Below are 20326 nucleotides of genomic sequence, written 5' to 3' on the forward strand. Positions count from 1 at the left end.
GCAACAGGAACCACAGTCACTGGGACTGGGGCTGACTGGTAGGGGATGTACCCCTGGAGGGGTCTCTCACAGACTCCCTCTGAGCTCTGGTCCTCATTGTGCATTTCTTGGCAAGGGGATTCCTCTCTTTGCTAAGATGGATTCCTTTCACCTGCAAGCCAACCTCTTTTACCTTGCAGGCTCTTGGCGACTCCTATGAGCTGATTCCAGCCACACTTTGGTGTCCGCGGGTCCCCAGGACAGACGCAAGGCCAGGATCACCTGGTGGGGGAGAGACAACATTGGAAGTAAATATGCACTGGTACCAGCAGAAGCCACCGCGAGGCCCCTGTGCTGGTCATCTATGATAATAAACGGCCCTCAGGGATCCCCAGCCATTCTCTCACCCCAAACTCAGGGAACACGCCACCCCTGACCATCACATGGGTCGAGTTTTACGGGCTGACTATTACTGTCAGGTGTGGGACAGTAGTAGTAAACATCCCACAGTGACACAGGCAGATGGGGCACTGTCACCCTCCCAGCCTCTGTCACTCCTCTTGCTCCAGCCCCGTGAGGCTCTCGTGGATAAAACCATGAGTGAATCTTGGGTCCAGTTCACCTGGATCTGAGCTCTTCAGCCTGCCTCTCCAGCCTCCCAGGAGTCTCTACAGCTGCAGAACAGCAGAGACATGTGCCCAGCCGCTTGAATCTGGTGACTTGGGGCTGTTGGGTGGAAGGACAATGAGGTCTGGGTGGAAAGACAGACAGATGCAACCCCAGTCCACTGTCCCTGCTCCTGCATGGTCATATGGTGGGCATGAGGCCAACCTTAGACCTGTTGTCTGGATCAGGCCCCAACTGCTGCCCAGCCCTGCTGAGGTTCTGGCCCCAGGCTGTGTGGCACCCTGTCATTCCCAACAGAGCAAACCAGAGGAGGGGACACTGTGAAGTCTGCCCAGATCCCTCTTCTTCACGCGACCTACCTGGCACTGGCTGATAGGCCTTCCAGCAGCTCAGAGCTGGGCGCTCTCACTGGGAAGTGCCGCTTGGTTGCAGAAAGCTGCCCCCAAGTCTATGTCCCTTCAGAGGGGTTCGTTTCATCAACCAAGGTCTCAAGTCCCTGCCTCACTTATGATGCCACTGAATGAAGGGCCTCCCAGCTCCATTGTGTGGACACTCCTGAGTTAGGGCAACCTCCCCATGAGTCAGCTTCCCCGCCTCAGGCTGCCTCACTCCCCTTCTAAATCTCTGTGCGTGGAAATTCCATTCCTCAGTCAAGCCTGTGAACCTCCTGGCCCTAAGGTGGCCAAATGCCTCTCCCTTGGGCCATCCAGGGACCCTGAGGGAGATCACTAACCACTGAACACTCTGGCTATGCAAATTTTCAGGTAAATGACCAAATGCCCAATCTGATGGTTTGTGAATTTTATGGAATTTTGAAAAAGGGAGCCTGACACTCAGAGTGCTCTGGGATTTAGAGAGGAGAGTTGGAGATGAATCTCTCTGCAGGGAAGCCTGGAGCAGGCGAGCAGCCTCCACCCCACTCAGGGACCACAGATGGACCCAGAGGGTGAGCTGGGGTGTGAACACTGCCATCTTCCTGCAAATGTGGCTCCTTTCCTACCATCCCAGCAGAGATATGCTTTAGATGTGATGAACTAGGTAAGACATGACTCACTTGTCACATCAAAGCCATACAGTCACCTGGTCAACAGAGGAAAACCCATTCATCCCCATCAACACACGGAGTCCCAAATCATTGATTGATCTCAGAAAAATTACACAATATGTAGCCATGAAAACCTATGTAATTTGTCACTATGTAATAATTTCATGTTGATAACATGAAAATGATAGTATTTTGCTATTGAATAAAATATATTTGTATATTAATTTTCTTATCTTTTTATATTTAATGTGGTGACGACACCATGGGTCTGGGAGGATTGTGTCATGCTTTCATTATGGGACAGAGCTGAATTCGAGTCTTTTCAGGCGACAGGTGGCATTGATACAGATTGCAGGAAGCTATCTCCACCAGACAATGGAAGTGGGCAGGAAGGGCACTGGAACTAGCAGAGAGCGAAACTTTTGCTTGTGTGAAGACAGTGCTCTTGAGCCCTGCTCCTGCTCCATTCTACGTGTGTCACCTCCATCTCAATGTGGATCATTTATTGCCCTGACTGAGCACGTACAGGAGGTTTTAATTCCCATGGTAGAGTCTGCTGGATTCTCTGGTCCCAACAGCCAGACACTCACAACCCTGCCTGCACCTGTTGCAGAGCCTCCCTGCTCTGGGCACAGAAAACAATGGGTGATATCATGACAGGGAAGGGAGAGCTAATGATGAACGGCAGAAAAAGTGTGAATGTATCACCGGTTTGTCCATTGCATTGATACACGCTGAGATTCTGATCCTATTCTCTGAGGGAACAGACAAGACCTCAGTATCTGCTTCAATGATGTAACTTTATTACTGCAACCATAGCATTCTGTTCCAGGAGATCCCCATCTGGCACAGATACTGCAAATGCCACTATTGCCTGTCTGGATCTGTACAAATCCAAATTCATCTTTCAGGATCATTCAACTATTGTAGAAATCAGTCCAGTAAACTGAAAAGGAGGACCCCAGAAGTAATCACACATCTACTGCATGTGAAAATGATAGTATTTTGATTTACTGACATAAAGTATACTATTTAGCCATATATATTTTTATTTTATTTGTCTTACCTTTTTATATTTAATGTGGTGACTAGACACTAGGGGTCACGGGAGGATCGTGTCATACTGTTATGGGACACAGTTGGTCAGGACTCTTTCAGGTGACTGGTGCTGTTGAGTAAGCTGGTGCAGGAAGCCCCATCTCCGCAGGCAGTGGAGTGTGAACCCAGGAAGGGGAAGGGCACTGGAACAGCAGAGAAAGAACATGCTGAGGGGAATACGGTGCCAGGCTCTGCTTCTGCTCCATCCCTACCTGTGCCCATCCATCTCACTATAGGTCATTTCTTGCCCTGCCTGAGCTCATGACTGAGGGGATATGACTGGAGTCTGGCTGTGTAGTCACTATTGTCTCATGTAGTTCTCGATAACAAAGCCCCGAACATAGAAGAAGGTTGTTTTCAAAGAAATAATTCTCTATTGCACATGACATGGAGCTTGTGCTAAATCCCATGGGTCTACAGTAGGATTCTCCACTGAAGCCTTGCCTTAAGCACAAAGTTTCCGGTTCCTATGTCCAGTTCCTCTATTATGGTAGACTCACTAGTTTCTCTGGCCCATGCCAGGACACTCCTCCCCCTGCGCCTGCTGCCGTACTCTGCTCCTTGGCCCCAAACACTGGGTGACACCAGTTCTCAGACCCATGATTGTAATTGTCAGTATTCAGGCCTCGAGGGGTCCTGATGACCTCTGGCTCCAAGTCTAGCAACACTGCCTCCATGATCATCTCCTGGGTTCCAGGCTGAGGATGGGGGCTGATTGACCACTACCCAGCTCACATAGGAGAAGGTGGCACTTTTCCACCAGTCGTCCCAGGATTCATGAGGTGAGACCCAAACGCCCCTGAAGCTCTCAGGCTCTCCCTTGTGCAAGGAAATATTTCCTCACCCCCTGTGCAAGGGCTTCTTGGCTTATAGCCTTGAAATTCCCCTCTCTCGGCTCCTCTCTTTCTCTGTGTCAGTCCAAGAAACCTGCTCTGTGGTTTCTCATTCATGACAGGGACAGCTTCCTGTTGCTTGTGTTTGATCCTTGAATGCGCAACTATTTCCAGCTCTTCAAATGCAGGCACACAGTGAAAGGCGGCTGCCTGACCAAGCCATTCGCTGCTGTTTTGAGATTTTCTTTACCCTAAATGCATCCCATATCGACACTATTTTGAGAACAACCTGGACAGAGAAGTCACATTTGGGGAGTTCCCAAAATTTGCATCTTACTCCTTCTTGTCCTGCGCGCTGCTCTGGTGAAGATGAGCTCTCCTGGCTGGGCTATTCCTCTGCATCTCTGTTCTGGAAAACAGTGACGACCACTGTGAGAAAGATCTGAACATGTTTTGAGAGTTTAAAACAAGAAAACTATTGTTTTCTCTTCCTTTCTTTTTGAGACAGTGCCCTCCACTATTTTAGTGAGTATGTGTCTCGGCTTGCATAAACATAAGCCTCCTCAGGTTCAAGCAATTCTCCTGCCTCCAGCCTCCTGGTAGCCAGGATTACAGGCCTACCACCACCAGCCTAGCTAATTTTGTATATTTAGCTGAGACTGGTTTCATTATATTTGGCCAGGCCAGGCTTGAACTCTGATATCAGGTGGAGATTCACTGTTCGGCCCTTCCAAAGGTGGGATTACAGGCGCGTAAAGACCACTGCCTGACCCTTTTTCTGCTCCTCCTTTTTGCCTCAATACCTCAGGTTGCTGAGCTAGAGAGATTTTGAGTGACAGACTCAGTGTTCTCTCAAAATCCCCCTGTCTCACATCGCTGAGGCTCTGTCCTGGAAATTGCGTAAAAGTGGATCGTCTCTCTATAGAATCGGAGTTTCCAAAATGGCTCCACAGGAAAGAGTCAACCTGAGTCCATTCCTTCTTCCTCGTCGACATCAAGAATTTCTAATTTCCATGGGCATCAATACTTCTGTAGCTGAAATCTTTGTTAATCTACTAAAGGTGAGAATTCATTTAATAAATACTGAGACATTACCTGCATCCAATATTTAAATTTTATGAGTCAATTGGTAAACATAGCCATGAATATATATATAGCTTAGGCTTCATAAACTTTGATTAAGTGGATTTTATGAAAAACAAAGTAACCATTTTAGTATATGTGTTCACTATATCAACATGTTGTGTACCTGAAATAGCCACAAGAAAATGTATTTCAAAAGGCTAAACTGTATTTATTGTGTACTTTTGAATAAAAATTGCTCCCTAATAATTAGCATGTTAAGAGAACACGTGTTTGTGATCTTGTCGCTTCGGTGCATCTGGAATTGAGAGCAGCTTAGTTTTGTGGTTCTGGCTCTGGGTTGGCCATGAAGTTGCAGCCAAGCTGTCAGGCCAGGCTGCATTCAGAGGCCAGAGCAGGTGGCCAGGCCCAGCCTGAGGGGGCTTCCACTGTCCCTAACCTATTTGGCTGATGTGGAAAAGCTCAAAGGAAAAGGAGAGAGTGAAGCGTAAGGGGCCTGTCCTGGTCCCCCTTGTCAAAGACCATCCCATACATGCACCGTTTCTTATTCTTTCTTATTCTTTCCTGGGACATCCTAGGCATAGAGCACTAGGCATAGAGCACTAGCCTGTGTTTTGAGGGTGCCTGAAATAACAATGTATAATAGTTCTCATTATTTCCTCAAGAAATCTCTGCAGTAGAGCTTTGGTCTTGTGAGGGAAGTACTACAGTCACCAAGTGGTGAGGGTGGGAGGGTGAATTTGCAGATACCATCTGGAATGACTTCACTTTAGAGTTAAAGCTGGCAGGATATTCCCACGTGTCAGATCTGAAAATGTGTGTGTATGTGTGTGTGTGTCTGTGTGTGTGTGTGCATGTGTGTGTATGTGTTATAGAGAGAGAGAAAAAAAGAGAAAGAGAGAATGAGAACCAGACAGGTACAGAGAGACAATGACAGAGCTGCAATGACAGAGAGAATTAAAAGGGGACGCCAAGAATATTGAGCTGAGAAACTATTAAACGGGAGTTGCCATTAAACAGAATGGGGAAGAGTAAGTTTGAGGAGTGTCAGTGGCTTCGTGTGGACTTACTAATTTTGACATTCCTAACCGATATCCAAATGGAGAAGTCAGACAGTGTTGTGCGTAGTCTAGTGTTATGGTATAGAAGAAAATACCAGGAAATGAATGATACAAAAGTTAGTAAGAAAGCAAAGGTAAGAAACGTAAGTCAAACTTCATTTAAATGTCATTGTAGAAACTTGTAATTCTAACACCGAATAAATTCTAGGGCAGGTGGTGGCGTGGTATGGTGTTTCTGGGGTACAAGTCCTGAGTTTCAAAGCTTTGGTTTCTATACCCTTTGGAGATGACCCCTAGCCTCCTCACCTCTGCACACCTGCCAAGAAGAGCCTGTCCTGGGCAGTACCTCAGGGGCAAACAGCCAAGAAGCCCAGCTCAGCACAGACCTCCAAGCCTGGAAGAAGAATCCGCCTCTGGGAACAGGAGGAGCTGCTGGAACCCCTCCTCCCAGGCTGCTTTTCCTGCTCTCCAGCGCCTCTTGCGGGCAGGCAGACAACCCCAGCAGCAGCAGCAGCAGCAGCAGCAGCAGCAGCAGCAGCAGGCCCCTAAGCTCCAGGGCTGCAGCTCTGCCAAATTAGAGAAGCCTCTCTCCAGTGAGGCAGAGGAGCCCAGGCCACACACCCGGGTGTCTGCCTCCATGGCTCCCACAGTACCCAGTACTGAGAGCAGAGTAGCAGCTGCTGGCTGGGGCTGTGCTGGCCACCCCCTCTCTTCCACCTCTTGCTCAAGCCATGCTTTCAGCTCCAGGGCTGAGGCCAGTGGCTAGAGCGGGTGCCATGAAGTCAGGCAGCTCCTTAATGGGCTGGTCCTCCACAGGACCAGGGCAGGGGCAGGAGGGCTCTGGTGCTGCCTCTAGCTCCAGTTCTGTCCCTGAAGAAACTACTGGCCACCTCACCATGTGCCTGTGCCTGGTGGAACTCCAGAGGCTCCAGCTGGCCAAGGGCAAATGCACAGATGTGGTCCCGATGGGATCATTGGTGAGGTCTGACTTCGTAGAGTCTTCCCTGTCATACCTGGGGGCGCCTTCAGCCACAGGTGCCTGGAATGAGGAATGAGCCTGCGTGGGCATTGTGAGAAAAGGCTCTCACTCCGGGCCCTCCTGAAGCAGGAGCCTCAAGATGTGGGGAGGCAGCACGAGAACATCTTGCTCTCCTGATCATCTCCCACCAAGGGAGCTGGCTGCGGCGCTGTCCCTAGGATGTGGGTGCCTGGTTACCAGAGTTCTAAGTTCTTTGAGGGTCTGTCACCAAGAAAGTGAAGTCACTTCTTTAAGGTTCCATATCCTTGCCTCCTTCCTTCCATAAGATCTACTCAGAACCCACTGGGCTGCTGGCTGCTCACCCTCCTCCCAGGTCAGCTCCTTACCTGTACGCAGGTAAGTCCACCCAGGGCCTGCTTGTACACCTGTGCCTCAGGTGCACCTGGGGCCTAGGAATCCAGTGGGGGCCTGTGATCCAACAGGGGTCTAAACTTGATTAAAACAAATTTTGATTATTCCTATAGAGAAGGAAAGGCCTTCTAGCAATAAGAAGCAGAGTTTCACATCAAATATGTAAAAAAATGATCAAAATCTTATGAAGAAAGATATCAGTTTTAATCTCTGAAATGTTAACTTTTTGATAAATATTTAAGTTTATAAGGAAATATGAAACCATGCTGATAAAACTACAGTCCTAGGGAATGCTATAGAGTTTCTCGTGTGTGGGTTGAACACAGAAAGGTTCCACCTACTTACGGTCATAATTTTCTACCTTAATCTTCTTGATCTTACGATTAATAGAAAAAATACCATGACAATGATGGTGATGATGGTTCAGGCACACAGCTGAGGTTTACTGATAGAAACATCAGATGCTCCCAGTTACAGTGCAGCTGTTCTTATTGGGGTGTGAAAATCAATCTTGTGTTCAGTATACATGGGAAAGAGGAGTACATGTGGGGAGAACCGCATTTCACTGGACTTAGGTTTTTCACAGAAGAGCTACAGTTTATCCTGCACTCTCCATTCTGTGGTCAAAAAACATGGAACAGAGAAGAGTATTTCAACCTGAGACTCAGTTACTAGAATTGCACCTGCACCTCCCTGCAACCATATCTGCCACCTCTCTGTGCTGAACCTGAGGGGTTCACATATGGCACAGACTGAGGCTGGACTCCATAGTTTTCAGCCTCCCAGGTGTCAGGTGTTCTGGGGTCACCTGGAGGAGGGAAGCTTATGGGTTCCCTTTTCTTGACAAGCAGGGGGCAGCAGAGTTACAGTCAGAAGAGAGTCTGGGGCTGCCCAGGAGGAGCCTAAGAAGGAGGCCTGTGCTGAAGGCTCAAGAGGAGTCCAAGGATCAGTCCTCAGTATGGAAGCCCAGTAAAGTGCATCCTATCCCCTTGAGCTGCAGTAAACCCCATCCTGAGTGCTAGATTTATGCAGTGTTCACCCAGGACACTGACAGGAGACGGGAACATGAGGGCGTCACCTGGGAAATGCAGCCAAGGCAAGTGGGCCCGGTGTCAGCCTAGGCAGCTCCTACAGTGCTGGGATTCCCCTGAGGTTGGGTGCTCTAGGAGGAGGGCACAGTGTGAGGAGATGGAGATCCCAGGGCCAGAGTCCTTCACCCAGGATGGCTGCCTGATCCTCCTGCCAATCTCAGGGTCTTGGCCCTCTCTGTTCAGCAACATTTTGAGGAGCTGAGTCCTCAGTCCTGGGCACTTCAAGAGACTCCCCCACCCCTTCTCCCTCTGCCTTTCCTTCCAGCTCCAGGCATACTCTGGCTCAGGGGGTGGCTCCTGTGCTCAGAAGAGTCTCAGGTGGGTGGGGTGGTGCATTCAGGGCCCTGATTCCTGAATGGGGCATCCTCAGCCTCCATGAGGAGATGGTCTCCACAGGGAAGGGGATTCTCACCTGCCTCGGGCCACAGCTCTGGCCACCAGATGGTCTTTGACTCAGTGACAGGATACACCTCATTGCAGAGACCAGGGATCACCACCCTATGGAGCCCACACCCTGTGCAAAGACTGTGTCCCTGGGATTCTCACAGAGACCATGGGGCTTACAGTTGGATTTCCCATCAATATTTCATGTAAACTTGAAAAAGCACCTGAAAACCACACTAGATAGAGAACCCTGGTGCTTTTTACCAATTTACATAAAGACTTGATGGGAAAATAAATAAACAATGGCAGAGCTGAGGATGGCAATGGCTGGTCCACTGTGGGGATGGGGATGGCCTGGAAGAATCAGTACCATGGGTGAAATGAGACCAGATGTCCTGATGACTCCACATGGGTGAGTGGTTCCTTACATGACTCAACTATTCTCACTGAAATAGGTGACAAGTGCCCTAATGACACAATCCATCATTTAGAGGAAATGAGCAGGATAGGACATTTCCTCCAGCCAGGAAGACTGTGGACAAATTCATGAGCAGGGCTGGCCCAGTTCATCTGGATCTGAGACCCTCAGACCTGAGTCCCTCCAGCCCTCCAGGCAGACTCTGAAGAGGGGGCATCAAGAGTGGATTTAGGACTTAGCTGACCAGGATGTATTGGGGTCTGGGGACTCAGCTGTGATTTAGGGAAATGGCATCTGGTTGAATCATCAGACTGAGGTAGACATCCCTCAGCTGGTCTCTGGATTTCCACAGGTCAAGCCAGTCCTTGGCCTGAATATCCTGGATCAGTCCCCAGAACTGCACAGCTCAAATCATGTCATTCTCTACAGAAAAACCAGTGGAGTGGACACTGTGGAATCTGCCCAGATTCTTTCTTCTGAGCTCAGCCACCCAGCACTGTTGGGAGCTTGTGGCAGCTGAGAGCTGTGCCTTCACTGGGAAGTGTGGCTCAGTGCAGAAAACTGCCTCCTCCAGGTTTATGCCCTTCCTCAGCGAGGTTAGGTTTCATGACTGCCTGAGGCCCATATCTCAAGACTCTGCCTCAATATAGGAGGACCTGAAAATCCGCCCAGCTCTACAGCTCCCTGAAGGAAATAATGAGACCTCACTGTGGGTCGGGGTCTCCTTCTGCCTAATGTTGCCTCCCTCACCTCCTTTCACATCTTCTGTGAATGCAATTCCCCTTCTCAGAGTCTGTTTCCAGGGAACCCAAATTAAGATCACTAGCCATCCCCAACATGGGCCATGCGGGACCTCAGGAGGCCACTGTACACTGGAAACCTTACCCGTTTATTCCTAAATCAGCATTGTGAGTATCCACATGCCCAATGAGATCTGAGTGTTTCTTGCATTTGTATGGAATGAAAAGGGAGCCTGACTCACCTGCTGCTCTGGGTTCTGAGGGAGAGTTGGAGTCAGATCTCCCTGCACAGAAACCCGGGGCATGAGGAGCAGCCTCACCCCATGCAGGGACCACAGATGCACCCACAGGGGGAGCTGCAGGATGGACACTGCCCACCTACATCCCCCACACCCAGTGCAAAAAAATCATTCTTTCCACCCCTCCTTCAGCCTATCAAAGTTGACACTTAAAAAGCCACCACAGCCCACACTTGTCAACAGGAAACCCATTCACATCTCCATCAACCACACAATCCCCACAGATTCTTCAAAACATAACAGTAGCCATGCAAAGTATAGAAAATGTCTCCTAAATAATTGTAATTAGATTACATATGAAAGTGATACTCTTTTTGATATGCTAGGTAAACAAAGTATATTATTTAACCAATTTCTTCTTCTCCTTGTATTTCTAGTTCAATGACTAGACATTCGGATTTCCATGAGGCTCACATCATATTGTGAATGGACAGTGCTGGTCTGCACCCCTTCAGGTTACAGGGGCTGTGGAGTGACCTGGCGCAGGAAGCCCCGTCTCCATCCATAGGACATTGGTGTGAACCCAGGGAGGGGCGCTGGTATAAGAGATGAGAACCCAGGGGTGAACCACCTGTTTGTGCAGGGGACTGAGCCTTCGCTTTGAGCCAAATAAGCTTCTTTTCCTATCTTTAATCCTGAATAAGAGGGCTCTCTGGACCTCTTTTTGTTTTTTGGGCTTGTGCCCCTTCAAGTTTCGGGCTGCGTGGATCCCAGCCCGGGGACACTGAGGAAATCCAGGAGTCTCACACTGACTCTGTTGTATTTCATCTGCTGGGGCCATCCCAAACCACTGAGTATTGTTTTCTTTCCTTGTGCTCAAATAGCCGCTCTGTGCACTTGTCCTGGTTTCAGAGATGAATCTGATGGGAGGACAGGATAGTGTATGTTATACTTAAAAGGAACTTGAATCCATTAATATTTATTTTAATATGAAACATTAAAAGAATTTTGTCATAGGCAATGGGGAAAGAGGAAAGATATTAGAATTATTTTGAGGAAAAAAGCAATGATGTATTTATGGAGTGTCTGTGTGTGTCTTCAGCATTGCCGGGTGGAGAGAGGTCAGCTTTAGGTTGCTCTGAGCATGTGCTCCGATGGGGGAAACCAAGAAAGAGGAAAGATGCATTTCTGTGACCTGACACATAAATCACAGTAAAATGGAAACAAATATTTCAATAAATCAAACATTCACAATAAATATCACCCTGGTGCACACAGAAATGCCTGTTAACAACTTTCCCTTCATCCTGCCGGCTCATATCCCCATGGATCACCTGTGTGCAGAGTGGACTCTGTGGTCCCCATTTCTCAGGCTGAGAACTAGAGGCTGGGAAGGACAAGTCACCTGCTCATGAGTGGGAAGGGTAGGATTGGGGGCAGAGGACTCAGGCTTAGGACTGCGGCCCTGGTCGGTGCTCCTGTTCCCTCCACAGAGTCCCTCCTACATGTGCCCATGTGGATGTGGGTGCACTGCCTGGGGTGACTGATGTGCTCCAGGGATTCAATGTGACAGATGCTTCAGCAAAAAGCTTGTGGGTGGGGATGGGACGAAGCTGCAGCTGGGGAGATCAGAGACCAACACCCCCTGGCAGAGGGGTCCACAGGATGGGCAGTCCCATTTCCTGACAGTAGAGACAGCCTGGAGGTGGGTGTCAAGCAGAGGGCACTGCACGGTGTGCCCAGGCCTGGAGGTCCACAGAGACACAGGCACCTCACAGCAGAGACCCTGAGGGCCAGGAGCTTACTCAAGAAAGGGATTTCAGCAGATCTTTCTCTCCTGAGCAAATCACGTATGAAATAATTAAGATCCTGCCATCAGAATAGACAAACAAGGATTTTCATCTCCTCAGCTGAGCCCCACTGTCCAGGGAAGCAGAAGCCTCTGAGCCCAGGCCCAGGTGAGGGTGGGGTGAGGAGAGGAGCTCAGGACGCAGATTTGCATGGAGGCCCCGCCCTCCTCTGAGGCAGAGGAGATAACACAGGGCTGGGGGCAGGCCCAGTGCTGGGGTCTCAGGAGGCAGCGCTCTCAGGACATCTCCACCATGGTCTGGACTCTGCTCCTCCTCACCCTCCTCACTCAAGGCACAGGTGACGCCTCCAGGGAAGGGGCTTCAGGGACCTCTGGGCTGATTCTTGGTCTCCTGCTCCTCAGGCTCACCTGGGCCCAGCACTGACTCACTGGAATGTGTTTCTCCCTCTTTCCAGGATCCTGGGCTCAGGCTGCCCTGACTCAGCCTCCCTCTGTGTCTGGGTCTCCTGGACAGTCAGTCACCATCTCCTGCACTGGAACTAGCAGTGACATCGGTGGTTATAACTATGTCTCCTGGTACCAACAGCACCCAGGCAAAGCCCCCAAACTCATGATTTATGAGGTCAGTAAGCGGCCCTCAGGGGTCTCTGATCGCTTCTCTGGCTCCAAGTCTGGCAACACGGCCTCCCTGACCATCTCTGGGCTCCAGGCTGAGGATGAGGCTGATTATTACTGCGGCTCATATGCAAGCAGTAGCACTTTCCACAGTGGTCCAAGTTCATGGGGAACTGAGACCAAAACCTGCCCTGGGTTCTCAGGCTTCCTTCTTGCTCTGAAGATGCTTCCTCACCCTGTGCAAGGGGCTTCCTGCAGTGCGGCCTTGAGAATTCTCCTCTCTCAGCTCCATCCCTTTCCACCATGAAGTCCAAAAGGAAACCTGCCCTGTGGTTTCTCATCCAGGACAGGGACAGCTTCCTGATGCTTGTGTGCTGTGGTCGGTCCCTGAATGTGCAACTCTTCCTAGCTCTTCAAATGCAGGGACAGTGACAAGGAGTTGCCTGACTGATGCAGTCACTGCTTTTTTCAGGAATGTCTCCACCCTAAATGCATCACCATCTCCCACACTGTGGGTAGAATTTTAGTCAACTACATTCTAATGGTTATCGCCACAAATTTGATCTTAGAAATAACAGTGCAGTGAACAGCCCTATGTGGCCTCCTTTGAGTTCCTGTGTGAATATGAGCATAGGATTCATTTCTAAAAGTGAAATGGCTGCGTCAGAAAGATGTGTACTTGTAATTTTCACCCACTGTTGTCAGATTCCCCTCCAGAGGGGTTCTTCCAATTTTCAATGCCAGCCGGAAGTACTTGTTCAGAGTACATTGTTGAAAGTGTAAATTTTTGCCAACCTACCAGACTCAAAAATGTTACCTTGTTACAGTTTTATTTTTGAGTCTCCTCTTCTGCTTAAGTTTGGGCCTTTTCAGAAAGAGTTCAGTAGTTTTTCCTTTTTTAGGATTTCATAAACTTTTTCTTGAATATCCAGATAAGAAGAATTTTAGTCTTTGAGGCCAGGCACGGTGGCTCACGCCTGTAATTCCAAGCACTTTGGAAGAAGAGTTAGACAGGTCAATTGCTTGATCTCAGGAGTTTGAGATTAGTCTGGGCCACACAGTGAATCCTCATCTCTATTAAATTAAAAAGCATAAAAATAAATTTAGAAAAGAATTATTTTAGTCTTTGTGGTCCAAGAATCAACTTTCAATCCTAAAGTTGATTCTCAGGTACTTACAGCATCATTTACAACATAATCATTTAAAATGATAAAAGTCACTATCTCTCTGGACCATACAAAATCAAGTGTCAGGCCAGCGATGGTCACAGGATGTGTTTGAACAGTCACTGGTTTGTAGATTTGTCTGAGGGTTGAAAATTCCACCAGCATATAATCTAGGTGGGGATCTCTCTGTGAGGGTCACTGTATTTCACCTCCTATATTAGGCTGAAGTATTCCACTGGATAAGAACATGCTCACATCCTCTATTTGATGGGCTCATGGGTTTGACCAAGACAGCCCTGTGTCACAGTCACATAAATTTTATCTGCATTGCTTGCTCTGAGTTTTGGGAGAGCTTTAACATATCAGGAATAGACTCCTCCTAAGGCAAGAGTCTGAGGGAGAGGGATGGGCAGGTGGGCAAGAAAGCTTGTACCAAAGCTGGAATATCCAGGGCAGGATCAGAGAGAAGGGTCCTAATATCAGCATTTGACTGAAGCCAATAACAGAAGAGAACATGCAAGTTCTGAGAATAAGAAATAAATAAATAGTTTAAGTTTTGAATGTATTGAATATTTTGATACTCCATGAAAATTCTAGAACAGAATTTAACAATGGGATAAGGAAGAGAGCTTGAGATGTTAAAAGCATAAAGATCCCAAGCCAAGTTGCCAGAAGAAGAACAGGACCTTTTTGGTGGAAATATGTTTATGCTGCAAATTACCTTTTCCTATGAAATTATTTTTTAGGAATAAGGAAACATCCTATGGAATATTCTTCTTTCCTACACTCAAGACCACCCTCACCCCACAGGGGAACCTCAATATCAAATAGAAAAAATAATGCACTTTTGTATAACCCTTAGGAGACTCTTTATTTGCACAGCAAAATGTGGATGCTTAATGGTAACATTGGAAATAGTAGTTTAATATACATATGTGATGAATTTTCTTTTGACTATACCATTTCTGTTTCCAATATATCTTTCATAATAGGGACATCCTCTGTTCTTAAAACAATTTAACTTGTGTTATTTTTTGTTCTATTTTTTGTATCAGCTCTATTTTTTACCAAACACCGGCAAAGATGTTCCATGGCTAATGATTATTAAATTCAATTTATGCTTATCTGCTTCTCTCCTCCAACCATAGTCCCTGGTTATCCTGAGCCCAGGTCAATGCAGCTGTGGCCTTAGTATTCTATGAGCCCATTTGACTTCCCCTTGTGTTCAATGGACTGACCTGGAGGAAACAGTAGGCGATTCCCCTGCTCTCTGTCCCCAGGGTCCCTTCCTTTCAGTGGTACCAGCCCAGCCTTAATGCCCATCCATCTGTGCCTGCCCAGTCAGGCCTCCATGCTGCCCACTGTAATGGCCACAGGTCAAAAACTGATTGTCAGTCTTGAGCAGATTGTCCTGACTCTTTCTGCAAAACTGAGCATCTCACACAGCACTAGGACATCACAAGCAAGGCCAGCTGTAGGAAGGCAAGCAGGAAAGTAATGTCCATCACAAAGGAGTTCTGCTGGGACACATTCTGGTGTCGTCTCTCAGAACGGTTCAGGTGTCTGCAATTGCAGGCCCAGAGAACAGGACTGCAGGCTGGAAGATGTGATCCCTTTCTCCTGTACACAAAACAGTGCCGTCTGTGCGTGTGTGTAAATGCATATCCCTGTGTGTGTGTGCATGTGTGTAAATGCATATCCCTGTGTGTGTGTGCGTGTGTGTAAATGCATATGCCTGTGAGTTGGTGTGTGTGCCTGTGTGTAAATGCATATGCTGTGTGAGTGTGTGTGCACATCTGTACTTTCGCATGTTGGTGTTGCCAGGGAGTGCTGGCAGTGTCAAATGTCCCAGACTCAAAACTTTTCTATTTTTCTCACTTACCTTCTCCCTCAGACATGCTTCTGGGTTAAATGAGTTCATATGTGCAAGGCCCACAAACAGGCAAGGCACAGGCCATAGTCACTGCTGAGTCAGTGTCATCAAATATTGTTATGCTTATATAGAACCTTGTCCAGGATGGGCCACATGTACACACCTGTCTGGTCTTGACAGAGCAGTAGAAGGGGCACTGAGACACAACAATGGCCAGGGCCCTGGCAACACGGAGACACCTTCCCACCCTGTGAGCTTCACAGACAACCGTGGGTATGGGATACAAGCATTCCTTTGAGATTGTTCTAATAAACAGTGACAATCACTCCCTTATGAGACATGAGAAGAAGAATTCCAATGAACCAGCCCCATGAAGCCCACACTGAAGCCTGCTGAGTTCTCTCCAGTTGAGCTGATGGACGGAGCATTTTCATGGGGACTTTTGAGAGTATGGAGAAGACCTGAGGAAACCACACTCAGCTGTGGGCTACAGAGACAAAATTCTAGGATGTCTCCCCATGCCTAGACCCTTTGCCTGCTACCTCTCCTCACTCTTTGCACAGATGCTGCCCCAGGGAAAGCCCCCACAGGACCCTAAACCTAGTCCTGACCCTGAGTTCAGCCCAGGTGATGCTTCAGGAGATGGGACCCTGAAAATGAGCCCCAAAGTCTCCTCAACCAGCAGCCTCTGTGGTTTCCTAAAGACTCAGCTACCCCCAGTAGAGATGGCCATGAGACACCTGTCCCCACCTGCTCAGGAGACAGTGGAGCAGGCAACAGTGCAGAGAGAACCAGCAGGAGCCAGGCCAGGCCCTGCATCCAAAGCAGCCCCCAATCCCCACAGATTCTCCAGCTCTACCCTGGGGTATATCTCCCACCTTCTGCAGGCTGAGGTGGGCTCCTCAGCATGGCTAGGCTATGACAGGGGACGTCAGTGTGTTCACAGGACACATCCCTGAAGCCTGCCTGGCCCTGATGCCCCCTCCCTGCCCACCCTGGTTAAGCTCTGCCCCGAAGTGCCCAGGTTCTGAAATCCAGACACCTGGGTCAGCTCCTGGACTTGCCCCCACTGCTCTCTGTTCTCCTGAGCCACTTAGTCTCTTTGAGCCACAGTGTTACCTGCTGCAAAGTGAGGAGGCTTATAGTGAGCTGAAGAAGCCCTTTTCTTCATTCAAAATTAAAAGACAGAAGAGCAATGAATGTCATATTAATTAAAACCTGATGAGGGGATGTCATTCAATGGGCTTCAGTGGGTTTCAGACATGGAACCTCTTGTCTTTCCTCTGCAGGGATTCCAAGAAAGGGGTTCAAAACAGCTTGTTTTCTGTATGGTGGGAACAGCGGCCCTCAGCTGAGAATAAGCAGGAGAGTCCCAGTTTCATCAGGAAAACAGACTAGACTAGTGTAGAAATCCTCCTGGCACAAGCTCTGAGAAGTGTGCAATGAAATAACCATAAACATGAAATTGATGGTGCCAACGATGGTGATGTTAGCTCACAACAAAGTTGCAGTGCAAGAAACATGCAGTGATGGCAATCAATCATAGCTGCTCTTACTGGGTGGGAGGTGCACCAGTTTGCATCCTAAGTGCATAGGAAACCTGGGTCCCCGTAGGATGGCACATGCGTCTCTCTAAACGTTGAAACTTTTGCAGAAGAGCTTCAATTAACTCACTCTAATTAGTCCTGACTGAACAAAATCACTAGAGAAGGGCATTTCAACCCTGAGACACTTTTATAGCAATTGCACCTGCCCCACCTCCCTGCCCTGCAGGTGTGACCTCTCTGTGCTGGGCTGGGCAGGGCAGATTGGGTCACACTGGCACAGAATGGGACTGGACTCTCTCGTCCTCAACTTCTGAGGTGACAGGTGCTGTGGGGTCACCTGGAAGAAGAAATCTCCTGGGCTGAGTTTCCTCCACCAGCTGGGGGCAGCAGAGCTGTAGCCAGGAGCAGTCAGGAGAGAGGTTGGGGCTGCCCAGCTGGGGCAAAGAGCAAGGCCAGCCTGGGGTTCAATAGGTGTCCAAGAGTCGGTGTTCAGACTGAAAGTGAAGACAATTCATCCTATCCCCTCAGGTTATAGTGACCACGTTCTGAGGGTCAGACTCATACAGTGTCACCCAAGGACACCAACAGAAGCCTGGCACAGTGAAGGCCTCACCTGGGAAATGCAGCTAGAAGAGGCTGAGCCCAGGTGTCAGCTTGGGCAGCTTCCTCAGGAAGAGGATTCTCTGGGAGACGTCCCGAGGTCGAGGTGCTCTAGGAGGGGGCACAGTGTGAGAGCATGGGGCTCCCAGGGCCCAAGTCCTTCACCTAGGATGGCTGCCTGAGCCTCCTGTAACTCTCAGGGCCTTGTTCTGCCCTGTCCAGCAGTGTCCTGGGGAGCTGTGCCCTCTGTCCTGGGCACTTCCAGATATGCCGGCCCCCTGCTCCCTCTGCCTCTCCTTCCAGCTCCAGGTGGACTCTGACTCAGGGGGCAGCTCCTGTGCTCAGGGGAGTCACAGCGGGGTGGGGTGAAGCATTTTGGGGCTTTGATCCCTGCATGGAGCATCCTCAGGAGCATCCTTCAGGAGATGCTTTCCAGAGGGACAGGGCTCCTCCCCTGCTTCAGGCCACAGCCTTGACCCTGGCACTGTCCATGTTCAGTGATGGAACAAGGACCAGGAGCCTGGCTGGAGTAACCAGGGACCACCCACCCTCTGGAGCTCACGTGCTGTGCAGAGACCATGGGGCCTAAAGTTAGATTGTCAGTCCAGTGTGGTTTTCTGCTGCTTTTTGCAAGTTTTCATAAAACATTGATGAGAAAAACATATATAAATTCTGGCTGAGCTGAGGGTGTCAATGCTAAATCTCTTGTGGCAATGAGGGGTGATGTAGAAGGAGCAGCACCATGGCTGAAATGAGACCAGAGGCCCTGTTGACTCCACAGGGGTGTGTGCTTGCTTAAATGACCCAACTATTCCTACTGAAGTAATTAGTAAGTGTCCTGATGACACAGCACAGCATTTAAATGGAATGAACAAGAGGGGACTGAGTCTGAGGGACCAGCAGGAGGAAGATGATGGGTCCCTGGTTCACCTGCTGCTGAGTCAAGTGTCATCATGATCTCTCAGCAGGGCCCAGCTCAGCCCTGTGGCCAACCTCCTGGAAGGTCCACAGCTCTGCTGAGCCTGGCCCAGGACAGACCCCAGGTCAGCGAGGTTTGGGACAGTGGTCATGAGATCAATTCCCAGAAAGGTGACTGTGATCACAGGGCTTGAAGGCTGCAGCTGATTTTCTAATCTGAGACCCTGCTTCTTCCTCCTGTTGCCTGTGCTGCCCCTGCAGCTGGTTTGAGTGACATCTCTCCAGGAGGAGTCTCAGAGGACGTAAATTTGCATAAACACTAAACACTGACTGCCCCCAAAAGCCTGAGAGGGAATAAGAGCGGCCTGGGGAGCCCAGCTGTGCTGTGGTTCTAGGAGGAAGAGCTCTGGGTGTTTCACCATGACCTGGACCACTGTTCTGCTCCCCTTTCTCACTCTCTGCACAGGTGCTGACCCCTGGCCCTGCCCCAGGCTCAGTCCGCAGAGATCCCAAGTTTAGCCTACCCTGAATCCTGAGCAAAGCCCAGACACAGCCTCTGGGTGGGACTCCTGGGAATGGGTCCTTCATCTTCAAGCCCCCTCTCCTGTTCTTCTTTGCAGGCTCTGAGGCCTCCTATGAGCTGACACAGCCACCCTCAGTGTCAGTGTCCCCAGGACAGATGGCCAGGATCACCTGCTCTGGAGATACACTGGCAAAAAAATATGCTCAGTGGTTCCAGCAGAAGCCAGGCCAGGCCCCTGTGCTGGTGATATATAAAGACAGCGAGAGGCCCTCAGGGATCCCTGAGCGATTCTCTAGCTCCAGTTCAGGGACAACAGTCACCTTGACCATCAGTGGGGCCCAGGCAGAAGATGAGGCTGACTATTACTGTCAATCAGCAGACAGCAGTGGTAATCTTCCCACAGTGACACAAGCATATGGGGAAGTGAGACATAAACCCCTCCCTCTCTATTTCATCCTCTTCTGTGAAATAGAAGAGGGACAAAGGCTGTGGACAAAGCCATGAGCAGGATTGACCCAATTCAACCCAATCTGAGACCCCCCCAGGCTGCCCTTCCCTCCAGCCCTCCAGGCAGGCTCTGCAGAGGAGTCAGTCAGGAGTGGATTTGCACCTTGCAGGATCAGGCTGTCCTGTTTCTTTGCCTGGGGTTTGAGTTGTTGATGGAGGGTCTGAGCGAAAAGACAGACCCAGGGAGACATCCATGCAGGCATATCCAGAGGGACGTGGGGAACTCTCAGGTCTCAGTTCAATGCAGTCATTGTTGTATCCCCTGGGAATGCATTTCCCCAGTGCACTTAAGACCTCTAGACCCACAGAGCCTGAGGTCAGGAGAGGATGTTAAATTTTTGCTAATGGATCACTAAAGGCATTTTTGAGTGGAGCCACTACAATTTACTCCTTGATTCTGGACACATGGATCCTGACTGTGGGAGAAAGAGCACCATATATTGGACACTGCTGCATAGCACATGCCCCATTCTGGAAGACATTGCCCAACCCTACACATACTTGCCACTTGCCTGGTTCAGTCATGGAGTCTTCAAGTTGTCATTAAACCATTCATATATGCCACATGCCTCAGAATGTTGGGGACAATAGTAAGACTCTTGAATGCCATGAGAAAATGCCCATAGCCCTTTGTTTGCTGTGAAATGAGTTCCTTGGTCAGAATCTCCTGTGGAATACCATCATGATGGGTGTGTCGTTCTATAATCAAGAGATAACAGTCTTGGCAGAAGCACTTCTGTCAATGAAAGCAAATCCTGTGTAGAGTAAATGTCAATTCT

At 49.2% G+C, this 20326-nt stretch overlaps 1 long non-coding RNA gene, 1 pseudogene and 2 gene segments (V, D, J or C); 3 read left to right on the plus strand and 1 right to left on the minus strand.

The window, feature by feature from the left end:
* LOC103888259 overlaps positions 1-20326 on the plus strand; it is a 641220-nt gene that overhangs the window by 354648 nt on the left and 266246 nt on the right.
* LOC101024006 overlaps positions 1-20326 on the plus strand; it is a 644330-nt gene that overhangs the window by 338730 nt on the left and 285274 nt on the right.
* LOC116270690 lies at positions 4354-11009 on the plus strand. The gene is made up of 2 exons (XR_004178852.1): positions 4354-4643; positions 10426-11009. It is a non-coding gene; the product is annotated as an uncharacterized LOC116270690 (long non-coding RNA).
* Positions 6000-7096, minus strand: LOC101006444 (annotated as a pseudogene).

This window comes from Papio anubis, chromosome 16 (assembly GCF_008728515.1).
Source record: "Papio anubis isolate 15944 chromosome 16, Panubis1.0, whole genome shotgun sequence".
NCBI lineage: Eukaryota > Metazoa > Chordata > Mammalia > Primates > Cercopithecidae > Papio > Papio anubis.